Genomic DNA, 16,248 nt, shown 5'->3' on the forward strand with positions numbered 1-16,248 from the left:
CTGTCCTATTTTGTCTTCAGCCACTGCATATAAGCCTAGAATCAGTTATTTTTAAATAATGATTGTAATAATTTTATAATTGGGTTATTATTATTATTTCATTATTATAATAAATAATTTATTTTAATAATTTATAATTATGTTGGGTGATTTTTAAAGTTTTTTTGCCATTGTTTCCTTTTGTTATAAAGATTACGTGTTTATTTTAAAGAAGATTACATTGCCTCCCTGACTATTTTCTAAATATTTTTTATTGGATAAAAAGTAACACTTGAAGCAGGTACGCCCATATTAATATACGTACCTACTTGAAAGCATGGTCGGAATATAAACTTATGATATTGAATAACATCTTTTTAATGAAGCTCAGACTTTGGTTATAACCTTCAATTAAAATAGATAAGTGAGCAAAGCATAACAATCATAAAATAAAAACTTTCTACAATGATGGTTTGGCAGGAAACATGGTATTTTAATCTTTATTTATAATGATAAAAAATGTTGCTTCGCCTGCAACATAATATCACCATATAACTATTTTTTGAGTCCTTCGTGGTCGGCAAGTGTTTCAGCTAAAGTCCTTTCTTCATTAGTCTGTGCAGGTAGAAAAATAATTGTATTGGTACTATAATATGTTTTTTATTAATTTAAAGATATGACAAATTTTAGGTATGAAATATTTTTTTTTGAATTGTGAATTTCCAAAATCAACAGAGTTAATTGAACAGTTATGTTGAAACGGTATGTGAAATATGAGGACTTTGTAATAAACAGTTTTTTTAAGACAATTAGCGAAAACCTTGTGGTCTACTGACGGACAGACAGACCGATTGAAGCAATAACCAATCAGCTTTTATCTACAAATCAATTTGACTGTAAAACATAAGATTGTGCAACATTTATTTTTTTTTTTTTACCAAAATGGACAGTTCTATTCGTTATCTTAAATCTTCTGCATTTTTTGTAAAAATGCCAGTATCAGTAACAAAAATCATTGGCATGAACTGGGAAAGCGATTTTGACTTATAAGTTTCATCTTTCTGTTCCAATGAAAAATAATAAAAGAAATGATAATGTAATAACTGAATTATTTCTGGACCCGAAAAATATTATTATTTTTTACTTTTTACCACAGACGATTTAGTTATCTAAAGTGTAAATGCTTTGATTTAAATGGCGTGTTACAGCACCCTTGTGCCACAGCACTTAGTTATAGTCAAAATTTGGTACTACCAATAAATGTGTAAATTGTTCAAAAAAAAAATCAATGTTCCAAAGGTTTTAATTTACAGATTAAATTTTCATAGGGCAAATCTATAATTATCCGAATAAAAATAAATGAAGTTTAAAATTGATCACACACCACGTCATAAAGGTATGTCCTAACTAAATATGCAAAAGAAAGTGTGTACTTCTGTTTCTGTTAAAAGGAATTCAGTAAAATAATAAATCTTAGGCTCACGTCTACGCAGTCATCAACATAGGTATTGGTTTTATATTCCATTGCTTAAAGGTATTAAAATATGAAAGATTAAACTGTACGTATATATGTTGAACTTCTTATTTAACGTTTTTTTTTTTTTTCTATGGGCCTTTGACTAAGATTTATTTGATATTTGAGGTAAAATGTGATTTACAAAAAGACTTTGACAAAGATCCATAGTTTTCTGTTGAACACGAAAAAATTAAGAAAAAATAAAAGTTTTTTTTTTTTTTATATTTACGGAGAGGGGGATATTCATCATTTGAAAACACTCCTTTAAAAACAAAAAGTGATTTAATTTCTTTGAGTTATAATTTGGTGTTTTGTCAAGTTGTTTCAAATCGTTATTACTACATGCCGATTGGAAATGGGTATTGACATTTATTTCTAACACTGTGTTGAGAAAATGCAAATGCTTATAAACATTATACAGATTATTTTTTCATATTCTGATTCAATGATAAATGACAAAATGTACCATGTGATTTTTGGTATCATGTATAACTAAGTAGAAATCGATGTTTTGACTTAATGCTAAAATATATTATTTTGTCTAATGAGGAATATGCTATTGTGTGTATCACCAGAAATTGTGAGATATGTGTGTTGAGTATTAAATTATGAATAAGTATCATTTTTGGAGCCACCCTCTATGGTTTATCCCATGATACTAAACAATGATCAAGACTGGATTAAGATAAATGCTGACAGATTTGTGTCATTTCATTATGTTACAACCATTAAAACCTGATATTTCATAGGAATGTATTTTTCAAAATTCATCTTTTAAATATGCCAATTGTAACATCTAACATGGCATGATAATGAACTGAAAAATTGACATTGTTATTCTTTAATATCATACTTCATCATTTATTTGTAAATTTTCAATGGTGTAACTTATGTATTAGCGCCGGAGATCTCATTATGCAAAAAAAGACTTCTTCAAACAAATTTAAAAAAAAATGCGTGTGTGTGTGTGTGCGGAGCGGTGCACAATACTTCAAATTCCACCAGTCCAGGTACGGGTGATGTTTGCTGATCGGTATCTACGAACACTGAGCTCTTTTGCTAAAATTCATTCAATGTCTCTCTTTTGACCACAAAACCTCTGATTAGCATACATCTTTTATATATGGTAATGCCTATATAAATAACAAAAATGCTGGGTTTTCGTAAATTTAAAATTTCATGATTTTTAGACTAAACTTCATGTACGACGAAAATTACATTTGATGAAAATAACCTTAAATGTGACTAAAAATATACCATAAAGAAGTACGAAACTCAGTCACGTTTCCAAATCTATTTTCAGTAATTGTTTTAATAAAACTTTCTTATCTATGGTTTTTACTATTAAACGTACCATGTCTTTATTTTGTTTTGTTTGATTAATCCTTAATTTATCTTTGTTTTGTTCCTGCGTGTTTATGTGTGAAATGGCTGGAATTACGTCATATCAATATCGTCAAATAGGTTAGATGATGACTGTGGAAGTCCTTTCGTACATAACCCATTTATTTGCATAAACGGGCCCCATACTTCTGTCATATAGCTAAGATATCTTTCTATGGACAAGTGGTTTGAAAAGCCCGTCCCAACCCTTTTTATTCGCGATTCAGAAAACTTTTTACGCATTCAATAGTTAAGAAAATGGTGAACTGTATACAATACAAAAAGGATGTGGTGCTATTCAATTGATACCAATAATAGAAAATTGTACATTTATAATGACCAAGCATCTTTACCTTTATTTTCAAATGCATGTGCGATTTCATGACCGATGAGAGCTCCAATACCTCCATAATTCATATACCTGAAACACAAAATTGAGCCGTGTGATGACAAAACCAACATAATGGGTTTGCGACCAGCATGGATCCAGACCAGCCTGCGCATCCGCGCAGTCTGATCAGGATCCATGCTGTTCGCTATCAGTTTCTCTACTTGTAAGCAAACAGCATGGATCCTGATCAGACTGCGCGGATGCGCAGGCTGGTCTGGATCCATGCTGATCGCAAACCCATTATGTTGGTTTTGTCGTGACGCGGCTCTTGATATAACAGTAAATACAAAATTCAAATGCTTAAACTATTTTCATATGAATTGTTTATTCATTACTTGCAGCTTCTACTTTTATAAGCCTTAAACATAATGATATCCGTTCTTTTACAGTTGTCTGGGTTTTTGTGCAGCACAAAGTATTTCAATTGTTATGTTTTGCCTCATTTCAAACGTGTTTGGTGTCATAACCTATACATTTGTATTTTTTTTCTAAAAAGTGTTTTATAGTTATCTAGAATTTGAGGAATCTTCTAGTTTTCAGAATTTAGCAGCAGTAGAATTATTAAGAATCTGATGGAATTTAGAAAAAAGAATGTAATCAGAAGATCTGGAAAGATACCAATGTGTACATTTTGTTTGTTTTGGGTTTTTACGTCACATCGACGCAGTATAGGTATATTGCGCTTTTCCCGTTTACTGGGGGAGGAAGAAACCCCAGGGGCCCTTTGTGCATTTTTCAGGCCGAACGGGGGATGATGAACCCCCGAGTTCCCCTAAACTAATCGTGTTTACATAAAAAAATCCAAAATCCCGTTGGGGCAAAACCCACAGCGGTGAGGGGCAAGTGATTTAAAGTCAACGACATTAACTCCTCGGCCACGGACGCCCCACCAATTTATATATATTACGGTAGACTATCAAAGGGGGTTACCTTACGTTATATTTGGTCAATATTATGTAATGTCAATGTTATCTAATGTCAACGTTATCTAATGTCAACGTTATCTAATGACAACAATCTTTTATTCAGCCAGGATTAGTATAATTGCGTGATAATGAATGTTTGATTTTATTTATCTGTCAATTGCAGTGTATTAATCTTCGATAAATTGTCGGTAAATTTTGTTGGATGTACGCAGTAGGGTGTGTTTGAATTTAACTTGTTTCTATAAAATAGTTAAACTGACCGTTATAGAGCAATAAGGTAACCTACGGGATGTCGTACGTGTTGACTGATTGACACCGCTTGTGACATAGATGCCAGTGAGACTTTTAAAAAAACATACTCTATATAGTTGTCTATTCCATATTCTATCACTCCACGCGAGACAAAGAAGAAAAAAAACGGTGTTAAACTACCAATTAACACTGGTCAGGGACTACTTGTATATGCAGCTGTTAGTTTTTTTCCCTTGATTATATAGTTAACAAGGCCCTTTAAAGCAACAATAAAAAGTATTTTTATTTATATTTTCAGTCCTTATAATGTTTTCCTTTCATACAATACCGAAAAAATATCTTACACACACTAACGCCACATATTTGATTCATATCGGTTATTAAATATCTTGGCAAAACGGCGCCAATCCGTAAGCAGCGTAATGTCGTCATCCTTATTAAACAACTCATTCATAAACAAGCTGACGTTATTAAATACATACAAAAAGATAATGGGGCACTGATGAAAACACAATACGACGTAAGAAACATGATTAAAATTAACGTTTTTCTTTTTATTTCTTTTTTTAAATAATTTCTGTATCTTCGCAAAAGAAGGGTGCGAAAATCGATCAGCGTTATACGAAAATCGGCACCGGAAGTTATTCCCGCTTGAAAAAATAACATTAGTGATCTTCCTTATTTTATCGTGTTAAAATCGAAATAACATCGGCCTGAGAGTGTATATCGGCCATTTAACACCGATTTTGTCGTTTTGATGCGAAAAAAAATAACCACCCAAAACGACAAAACCTGTGTTAAATAGCTATAAATCTCTCAGGCCGATGTTATTCTTTAATCAATTATCTTAAACTATAAGGAAAAACTGAAGTGTGGTGACAGATATTTTAATACATACATTATTGACAGGTTAATAAAACCAGACTATAATAAAATCATAACATTATTTTGAATAGTTTTTTGGATATTTAACTTAGTTTTCATGTGATAATGACATCAGTTTTATATTTTGTGGTCGTGGTTTATGGTTTATATAAATACTATTTGAATTGTAACTTTTTTTTGTAAATATTATATTATTATTCAAAGATTTTTGCTGGCTTTTCTTTCTCAATTCGCGATGTTCGTAACACAATATTAAGATTAATAGAATCTATCATTGGGCTAGATAGAGGATAGGGAAATCCCAACCCGAGGGTAAGTCTTGGCGAGTTCCCGATGGAGCCGATTGCCCGAGGGTTGGGATTTCCCTATCCTCTATCTAGCACATGGATTGATTATTTTTCTCACTAACCTGGTCTTAAAATATAAGAAAAAACAATTTTAAGTGGTAATTACTTTTTTATGCGCAATCACATTATTGGCCGTTTTACAGCCTCGTTTTCAACACACAAAAATTCAACAAGAAGAGCGCAAACAACTGTGCGTGAAAATGAGTAAATACACCATTCAGATGGATTTAATCTGCGATATATTAATCACAAAACAATAAAATGATTGCTGAAACATGAAAATCTACAATAAAAAGTATGTGTCATGGATTTGTTCTATGAATAATGCGATGAAATGTGATAAATTCGAAAGTGCGATTTTTAGTAAATTATTAAAAGTGACAAAAAAAATGTTAACTATTCAATTTAAATAACAAGAAATAACACGGTGAACAATTAATGATTACAAAAAAAGATGAAATAAATGGAGAGAGTCGTTCATGTGGTATTAGATAAATAATGCGATGAACAGATGAAATGAGGTCAAATTTGAAAAAGCTATTTTTAGTAACATGTGGTGTCCATGAACTGAGAACTGTCAACAATATCCATCAGTTGATAAATATTTTGTCAGTTTTATTCAAGACGTTGGCGTTTGGGTTGTTCTATGTGAAGATTAATATTGAATGTTCCACCGTAGATGTTTGAGTGACTGAATACAGAACGCAAAGCCAAGTTTGTATCAATATTCATGGAGCTTTCAACTTCAAGGGACTGACTACATGTTTGAGAAATCTGTTGTACATGAGCAATTTCATTGGGTCTAGTGATGTTCTCCTTGTCTGGCTGAGTGGTAGATAGAATCCTAGACATAGAATGTTGTTGCCTGTTGGAAAATGTCCTGTAATTGTTTAGAGAGTGTGGATTTTTGTGTCCAGTGACATGGACAGCATAGGTATCTGGTACATTGCTGTCCAGAAGTGTCTGACACAAGTGTTTTCTGACATTTGTGTTTGAGAGGCGCTTGAATTGGAGATCAGGTAGGTTTGCTTTCACTGCCATACTTTTTAGCAGCCGGTTTATTTGTTAACTGCTATTGGTTGTGAAAGAAACCATCTTTCATTGTATGTAGGATTGTCATTATTTGTAACAATAGATAGATAAAAAGGACTTTCATTGCTCTTCATAGTTGAAGGTCTTTTTTCTGCATATTTTTTGTAGACTTCAATTGGGCAGCGGCCTACAATATTTGTAGCATACATCCTCGGGTGTGTCTTTTGAATACTGTGAATGTCTTCACCAGTGCGAGTTTTCGTCTGTCTTTCATTAAATTGTAAATACCCCTTGCCTGTAAATTCCATAAAAGATTTTCTTAACATATATAATAATTAGTATTTTGTTATATGATTAGCTACATGCTAATGCAAATCTTCATTGTATCCAGTATAAAATATAATAGTATTTATCATTTTTATTCAATAACATGATATTTTTCTCTTTAAAAGAGTGATCAAAATATCAGGATGCTAATATTAAATAAAATGCTGTTACTGGCAATGGCTTAATCTATGATTAACCTGTTTTCTAAGTAAATAATGTTTTGTTTTAAATTATTTAATTACACCTGGTAATAAATTTAAACTGTTATTTATATTTGATGTTATACATATACATGTATGTTGGTCAATAGCTAGGTACATAGCGAATATTTTCTATTCTATTTTGATATATGAAAATATTCCTGCTTATAGCGATGTAATATGTATATATAACATTCCGACAATAAATTAAATATTGACTTGACATCACTGTCAAAGCAAAGGGTAATAACACCCCAACATAGCTGTCTGTGTTCACTGCCACCACCTATCATTACAAAATGTAGAGTGTTGTTCAGCCATAGAGTGTTTATAAGTGCAGCTGGAGAAGAAGTACCCAACTGTCTTGAGGTGTACAGAAGTTCTACTTCATCATTATTGATTGTGTCTGCTGCTTTTGGTTTATTGCCACGGCCTTGTTTTTTTTTAAGTCTTTTTGTTTACACTTCAATACTTCACGAAACTTTCCAAGTTCATACCCACTAACTAAACTTAATCCATAATTGTGTCTTTTCAGATATCTTTCAAAACTGCTGATCATACTACATAGTGTGACTGGTTCATATTCATCCCCATTCTTCTGGCGTACACTGACAATGAACTGACAAGCTGATTAGCAGGGATTTCATGAATTTTTCGATTTTCATTTTCATCAACAAGGTATGATTCAAGGAGTCTTTGATGTGATATTGTTTTTCTTCTTGTTTGTTCATTTTCATTCTCTTTGATATAGTCCTCAATTTCCACAGGAGGTGCAAACCTTTTACTTTGAAGTGTTCTGGAAATAATTGGCATTTTAGATCCTGTTTTTGCAGTAGCAGAAGTTGTGCTTGGAGTCTGGTTAAGAAAAGCATTTTTATTTATTTTTTCATGGGGAGGTAAAGAAATGTCAAACAAAAGGTTGTCCAGTTCAGAGCTGTCAAAAGTGTCTAGAATTGAAGATTCAAACAAGCCACCAATGCATGAAGATTCAGGCTGGATGATTGCATTTGAATTGCCATTGTTTTGAATAATAAATTGACTGTACATGTGAGAATTCAACATCATTAAATCATCAGAAAGACCTTTTACCAGTTCATGTTTTGCCAGTGTAAAAATTTGACCATCATTGAATAGTTGTACCTTATACATAGCATAGGTACCAAGTGGATGTATTATATCAACTATTTTGCCCTTTCCACCATTTAAACCGCAATTTACTGTGTCACCAACACGAAAATTTACTTTTTCCATCTTATTTGTTTGGCGTTCTTTCTATCATGACAAAGGAAGTAACTCCTATTTGTTTACATATTAAGTTATGCTATATTACTCACCGTTTGTTGGTGCGTAGGAATACGAAAAGAAGTTCCCACGTGGAGTGTGAGATCAGCCCGTGTGAGATAAGATTTTCCTATACCGCTATTTTTAGTAACATTTAGGGATTTTTCTATCTGGTTAGTGAGAAAAATACTTCCTCACCATTCAAGAATGATAAGCATGCGCTTATTTATGAACTGTTGATAAAGTCTCAATGTTATGAGAAATACACGCAACATAAAATCGTTAACCCAAAGGCTTTATTCGACACTCATTATTTTTGATGGAAGAGATAATAATAAAAAGTAAATTCTGCATTTTTCAAATGTTATTAAAATAAACAATTGATGACATATGGAAACCGTCCAATTTATCCATATTTAATTTAGAATTATGCAATAATTAGTGTCAGGGTACGTCTTAAGGAATCTTGATTTAAGATACAATGCAATGTCTGCTATTTGGATAAAATTTCAAGAAAATAACACTTTCGAATAAATAAAGTACTTACTTTGGACTATCATCCGAATAAATACCTGGTTGAAGTACTCCGGAATAAAAAACTAAAATAAATAAAGACATCACAAATTGGAAAATTTAAAACAAGAACGCGTTTGTTGAACACAAATTTCCCCTGCTCCCCCGGTTTTCTTATACACCCAGTTATGTACAGACAAAAGAATCCAAAGGAATTTGCAAACATTGTTTAATAACTTGAGTCATGGCATTGTGTACTTGTGAAAAATATAAGTTGGCAAGTCATTTCTGTTTCTTGTGATGAATTTGTAAAGTTTTCAAGTTTATAACATAATATATTATTGCAAGACTTCATCATGTACCCAGATACCCAAATTATCATCACAACTGAAAGGACTACCTGTGGAATGTTCATTTCGAATATCAACCATTTGTACAACAAAAAATGTTGGATAAAAGTCAAGTGACATGGACCTTGTGATTCCCAGCACTAGACCACCCAAAGTATGTGCCTTTCAAAAATGATAAACACCAATCTTAACATTTGTCAATAAATTAAGGCTGTATTAGCAAAATAATAAAAATCGATAAATACCACTGCTGGCCGTGACCTTTCTGACCCTTAGATCTAAAGAAAGCCGAAGACACCAGTTTTATGTCCCTAACCTTCATAAAGAAACTTTCAATATAATATGGTAAATACACCTGTAAAAGTGTAAAATTCTATTTTTGATAATGGCGACATTGACCGTGACCTAAGTGACACTTAACATTGTTTTAAACATGTATAAATAAATACTGTATGAAGGCTGTATGAGCTGAACTGTTAAAATTTGATTTTTACACCAGTGACCTTAACCCTAGAAATACCATACTCCACAAAAAATAAAGGACCATTAAAGGTATCAACTTACCAAATATTTAAGATATCATTTTATAAATAATGTAATAGGGTGAAACTTGAGATTGAATCAAAATTAGCCGAAATAGATTAACCATACAAAGCCCTTTTTTAAAAGTGATAAAAAAGAAAATAACCGGGGAAATGGATGGCAAAGTTAAATTACTTGGTCATATCATGAACTTTGTACTGATAACTAAGTTTGGAAAATACAAAGCCAATTAGTATCATAGATAAAACTTAAGATTCATCCAACTTGTCGGTTTGAGTTAACCAATTATTCATTTCGAAGTGATGTAAAGGACATGAACTTGGTAAAATGTAAGCCATGTTTATGTTACTTGCCCTTGCCATGTGCTGGAAATTGATCAGTAAGTGTGTAAATTATGAAGCCATAAGTATAGATAGAACGTAAAGAAATATAGGCTAACCTCTCATTTACAAACTGAAAAAAAAGGGACAGACAGATTCAAATAATTTGCCTGGGGACTTTAAAAGAAAATGCATGGATAAGGTTTTGCTAAACATTGTTAAATTTACACAACTTCAACTAAAAATCGTAAGATTAAGTATCAATGTCACAAAAAAACTAGTACACCCACCTTCCCTCTCGCCCAAGACATTTATGGAAGAAAAAGTTGCAGAAAGAAACGCAATTGACCTGATTGAAAATGAAAACAATTTTACTGAAAACAGTTTTTAGTACACGTGTTTATATATTTATAATTTTTAGTTAAGTAACGCTTTTTCAATTTGATGTTTCCATTAATATAAACATCGCGAAAGTATCAAATTGAATATCAATCGAAGATAATTTAGATATTAATAATGCACAAACTAACCTAGCGTTTTTCATCAAAAGTTCATAAAAGCTACATAACTCAATTGATTTTTGCCAAGTTTCCACTTATTACACACAAAAAATGTCAGTTTTATTACAATTTAACTTTTGACTGCCGACCCCGAGTGAATTACTCCAAAATGCCATTTTGAATACAATAACAATTAATTGAAATTGTTTACTTAACAAATCTAAAAAGCTGGCACTTCAGTTTAACAGTATATCATGGTTTTGTATTGTTATTATGTCGCGCTATTTCAACCATTCATAACTTTAATAAACTATAAAATAATTCCTTCTTGACGATAACTTCAATACCTTAAATATTTAAGTGATACTTACAGATTGTATTTAGACTCAGTGAATTATATGCATTTATTTCTAACGTTGAAGACTTCCACCTGAAAGGTTATCATTTATAGATATTAGAATCGAAACACCCAAGTGTTTTTGTGCAATACGTCTTTACATAATAAAGTTTACACTATTTAAAATAAATAAATAAGTTTGAAGTTTGTTTGCGAGTAAGCGTTGATGACAATTGTCAATTGTGTATGTTTTGCGTGACCTTGTGTTCATCTGTTATTTTTTTATTTATGAATAAATAAAATTAGTTAAACCAATTTGTTTGAATTTCACATTAAACATTTAACCCAATCACTAATTAACACGTTTTTTGTTGTTGTTTTGCTTTTTGTCTTTTTTGTCTTTTTTTTTTTTTTTTTTTATATAAAAACTACCTCATTGCCTCATCTCCGATCACATAAAGTATTTTTGTCGTTTATACGATTTTGCTCTCTGATACGTATGATTATGATCGTTTAGGCTAATGAGCTGTGATACATAAGTTATATTAAAACACAGCTAATTTTTTAATAAACTAAATCATTCTGTGTTCACATTCAAAACACAATATATATCTAACTACGATTATATCAGAGTCAAATAGTATTATCAGGGATAAATCTATTTTAAAATCAGTATTTCGTTTGAATGGACATTTTTAACCACACTTTAATACATAACAAAATCAGTTTTTTAAAGGCAATGATCACAGGCGTTCATGTCAATAGTTTGATTTATTAACCATTGATTTTGATTCTTACTTTTGTCCGGACGTAAAGACTGTAGCAAATTTCTTTAAATTCAAGGACTATCATTAAAGGCACAAGAAAATAACTTTACACAGTATCTTTTTATGTTGTTCTAAGCAATTTAACTTCATTAGACTTTTCTGCCCTGGTCATACTCACAGCTGTCTGGAGAGGATTGTCGGTGTTGACTTTAAACTAAAATAACAAAATAACAAACTTTTATTAGAAAAGGAGTTTCATTTTTAAATTGATTAAGTTATTATGTAATAAAGATTTAATATGAAAACGAACACATAAAAGTCGATGTTTGTGTTGCCAAATTTAGCTTGGTTCCATCTCGTACAATAGTCATAATAATCAAAAGTCGTTAAACTGTTGCAAAAGTGTTTTCATATGTTTTATGAAAACATTAATGCTGTGACCGGTTAATGATTCTATTAAATATTTCTTTATTTTCCTATCTGATTCTGTTATTTAAAACATTTTAGTTTGTCTTTTTTTGCTTTGTTTCGTTTTTTGGTGTTGGTTTTTTTTCAACAAAAGAAAAAAAATGGAACAGAATTTAATACATTATTAAACTTACGTTTTTGTGAAGCTGATTAAGATATGCATCATTGAACACTTCTTTGGGATACCCAACCTCAACTTTCATTGAATCAATCTATATGCAAACAAATCAATAAGTCTGAATATCATTATGATTTTAAAGTACTTATAGCATTAAAGTATAAATCTAGATTTCAACCCAACATGGGTAAAATTTATCGATTATCTGTACTGCATTATACAAGTCTTAGTAGTCAGAGACACTTATTAAACGTCAATGCCTATCTTCATAAACATAGAGTTAAATGATAACACGCACAAATATATAATTATGTTGACATTGTAGTTTTTTTAATTTCTTTTACCTTTTCTTTTGCAGCAGTCTTTGCTGTATCCGATATCCATTTGGCATTCTCGATTATATCTTTAAATACTGACTTGTGTTGATCTACTAAATCTAAAATCTAAGTGAAAATCATATTAATATAATTATGCATTGAGTTTCTATCTTATATAGTGGGATTATTACAATATTTATGAAAATATGTACGGTAAAGAGTGAAAAAATGAAATTAATTAATCTTAACTTGTTCACGAAAGCATTGACGGACATCAAATTACTTTTAACTATCTCATAATTTCAAACATAAAAAGCTTATACTTATGCAAATAAACGAGAGGTTTAAAATAAAAAAGGATTATGCACAAAATATTTTGATGTTCTTTAGATGCAAAGAGATAAATGGGTACTGTATTTGCTACTTGTATATAGAATTTCCTTGTTGATCTTGTTTTTTATTATATAGTCTGGTTTAATTTTGCGATAAGGATATGTGTAATTTTAGCATTTCAGGCATTGAATAATTCAAAAGCAATACTGGGACGATGGTAGAAATTGACTTTGTAATTGAGACAACTTACGGATTGGCTACATATTAGTTACAAAAAAAAAATATAAACAAGTTGTGTTCGGAAAATCACCAAAGCGAACCATTCTTTTGTAGTTTACATACTTGTGTTTATGTGTGCCGTTTACATTGTGTAAACATAAACTTATACCTTCACTTTATTATTATACCTAACTTTCAAATATATTTTAAAAATGTTCATGAAAATTATCATGAATCTGGAAGATGTAAACCATAACAATATCCTCTATCCACAATTGTGATTGTAACATGAGTAATTGAATTTCACATACTGCCACTAATTTATTCTTTGTTGTTAATGAAGATTATTATCAAGCTGTCCCAATTATGAAGTAACAATTTCTGTGATAAGTATAAAGAAAAAAATGTGAGAGTTAGTCATCATTAGACATGTAATTATAATGAAACTGTTCGGACGAGTGACAAACAGCAATTTTGTATTTATGTGTATTTAAAATGAAAGTTTTGACTTTATAAGCCTGCAAGCAATAAAATATCTGTGTTGCAATTTCAAATACATTTTCGTTTACTTTACTTGCACTTATTTGAATTTCACATTGTACAAATATTAAAATAAAATCCTTCTAGTCTTAAAACCTTTTTTCGAAAATATGATAATTAATGTGATAAACAAGATCAATATTGAAAGGCGGCGCTCAACGAACGCAACTCCATTCAACTCAGCAACAAAAATCAGTGGCAATGAACCCAGGCGGATCCCAAACACAGACAGGACAGGGCAGAAGGCAGAGAGTACGACTAAAATTATGTATTAAAAATGGAACCACCCGCTTATTGGTATTTTAGTTAAGTCAATTATATAAATTAAACGATATGCGAGAACAGCGTATGCTTTTATCTTTTCTTGGGAACATATGCATTATTAACTAAGTTATACGAGAAGACTCATAAAATGTTTTTATTGTACACGTACGTAACGTCTTTCTTCTTTTACAAAATGTTCCTCTACAAACACACGTGCAATCACGTCTGGCAGTCTGTCGTCCAGCATGTTAATACAGTACTCCAATCTAGAAGGATTATAACCGCCTTCGACCTGAAATTATATTTAAACCAAGATCAATATACGAAGGCCGTCATAAGCCCTATGAAGTTTTGAACAAAAAATTGTACTAAGTATTACAACCTTAATATGACCAGATATAAGCTTATGCGGCCGACGGCGAAATCGCCATTTTACATTATCGCCAACAACTGAGTAAATTGGAATCGACGTTAAAAATCTTGTTAATGCTATAACGATGCCATTAACCGTATGTGTGAAACTCTATAAGATGCCATCATCTAGAAGAATATTTGTCTGTACTTCATTAAGTACTAAAATAGCAAGGTATGTCGCTGATGAAGTCGAGCAGGAGGTTTTCAGTTTCTGCTTATAGACATAAATAGCGAAACAAGCACGCTGTCAATCTAACAATGATGAACAGTAAAGCCAGCTAAAACATTAACAATTTTAAAGCAAAACAAAAATGTAATATCTTTGCAGTTATCAGAAATTTCTATCTTTAAAAAAGACTTTGTTGAGAATTAAAGGACAATTTTTGAAAGTAATGTATAAGTAGTTGGTTTGACGTCAAAAGTGTATCCTACACAAAAGTGAGATTTTGCAAATGTGAGGTATTTACATGTCATATGACGTTATTATGACATTGAACTTGCACTGCACAGCATTGCAAAGAATTTTGTAGGTTGTTATGTGTTATCAAATTAAATAGTATCACGATGAATCTAGCTTTAGCATATTCAATCGGCAATTGCGTATAAAATATCAATAATAAAATAAAAGCAAAATTCAAATCTCCTAACATTGACTGTTTTCTACAATTTGATTTGATTTCTTTGGCACCAAAATTGGATCAACTTTATAAAAGAAAGTGAAACTACATTCAGGATAAAGGATTTGCCTCCAGTTAAAAATCGTTATTTGACACCAAGAAAATGTCATTATTTCCATTCAGACACTGCTAAAATATGCATTTAAAGTGAAATAACAAAACTTACAAAAGAAATAAAACTAAAGCCAATATTAGTAATACGGTAGTTTCTCTGTTATTTTTCGTGATGCTTGTTGCTTCAACACGTTATTATAAAGATACATACCTTTTCAATTTTTTTATTTATATTTGTATAAATTTGTGGCAAAAATGAGAGCTCTGTAATTACAGCACGTGATAGTAAATAACTTGCTACCATCCTGAAATAATTGCAGTTTCTGTTGTATTAAAGCGGTATTAAGGGTATTCCAAATTAATAAATAAAAATATATAGATTAATAAAATGTAAACTTTCAGATGTAAAGTAAAAATCAACAATACATGTCATTAATAAATTAGAAAAAGGGAAACCAATCTACAAATCATACTAAGATATACTGTTAACTGTAAGAAAGTAAGTCCGCTTAAAGTGGAAGGTCTGAAATACAACGAATAATTGAGTCGATAGAATTAATGTTCATTCAGAGAACAAACTAGAAAAGAAGTATACATAGATGTTGTTGGCAAATGTGACACACTGTTCAACACTATTTGAAATACTAATGGACATGTGCCAATTTTTCAAAATGTTCAATTTCGCACACAACTTGGAATATAAACAAAAAGGTATATCAGCAAGTTTTGAAACTAGGATTTGCTTTTAAAATTATTTAGAAGCACATCATTTAAATATATCATAATCAATTGAGTAAAGAATAAAAAACAACAATAACAACAAAACAACAACAAAGATAACATTATTAAGATCAAAAGCTCACTTTCAAGTGTTACTGGCGGAAACAACGAACCAGATATCATTTTGTATTTTTTCTTGTTAGTAGCCAAAAATAGATACATATGTACCTGTGTAGAACCATATAACTTGAAATGTATTGGCAATCAAAATTCAA

The 16,248-nt window shown here is 30.9% G+C and overlaps 1 long non-coding RNA gene across 1 annotated transcript; it reads right to left on the reverse strand.

Annotated features, from left to right (window-relative positions):
• Positions 1–3,230: 3,230 nt before the first annotated feature.
• LOC132724085 (uncharacterized) lies at positions 3,231–14,474 on the reverse strand. Its single transcript, XR_009624861.1, has 7 exons — positions 14,278–14,474; positions 12,780–12,878; positions 12,452–12,529; positions 11,960–12,063; positions 11,117–11,175; positions 9,067–9,118; positions 3,231–3,299 (listed from the first exon to the last, which is right to left on the reverse strand). It is a non-coding gene; the product is annotated as an uncharacterized LOC132724085 (long non-coding RNA).
• Positions 14,475–16,248: the final 1,774 nt, after the last annotated feature.

This window comes from Ruditapes philippinarum, unplaced genomic scaffold, assembly GCF_026571515.1.
Source record: "Ruditapes philippinarum isolate M1 unplaced genomic scaffold, ASM2657151v2 ctg8811_1_1_1_1, whole genome shotgun sequence".
In the NCBI taxonomy this organism is placed as follows: Eukaryota; Metazoa; Mollusca; class Bivalvia; order Venerida; family Veneridae; genus Ruditapes; species Ruditapes philippinarum.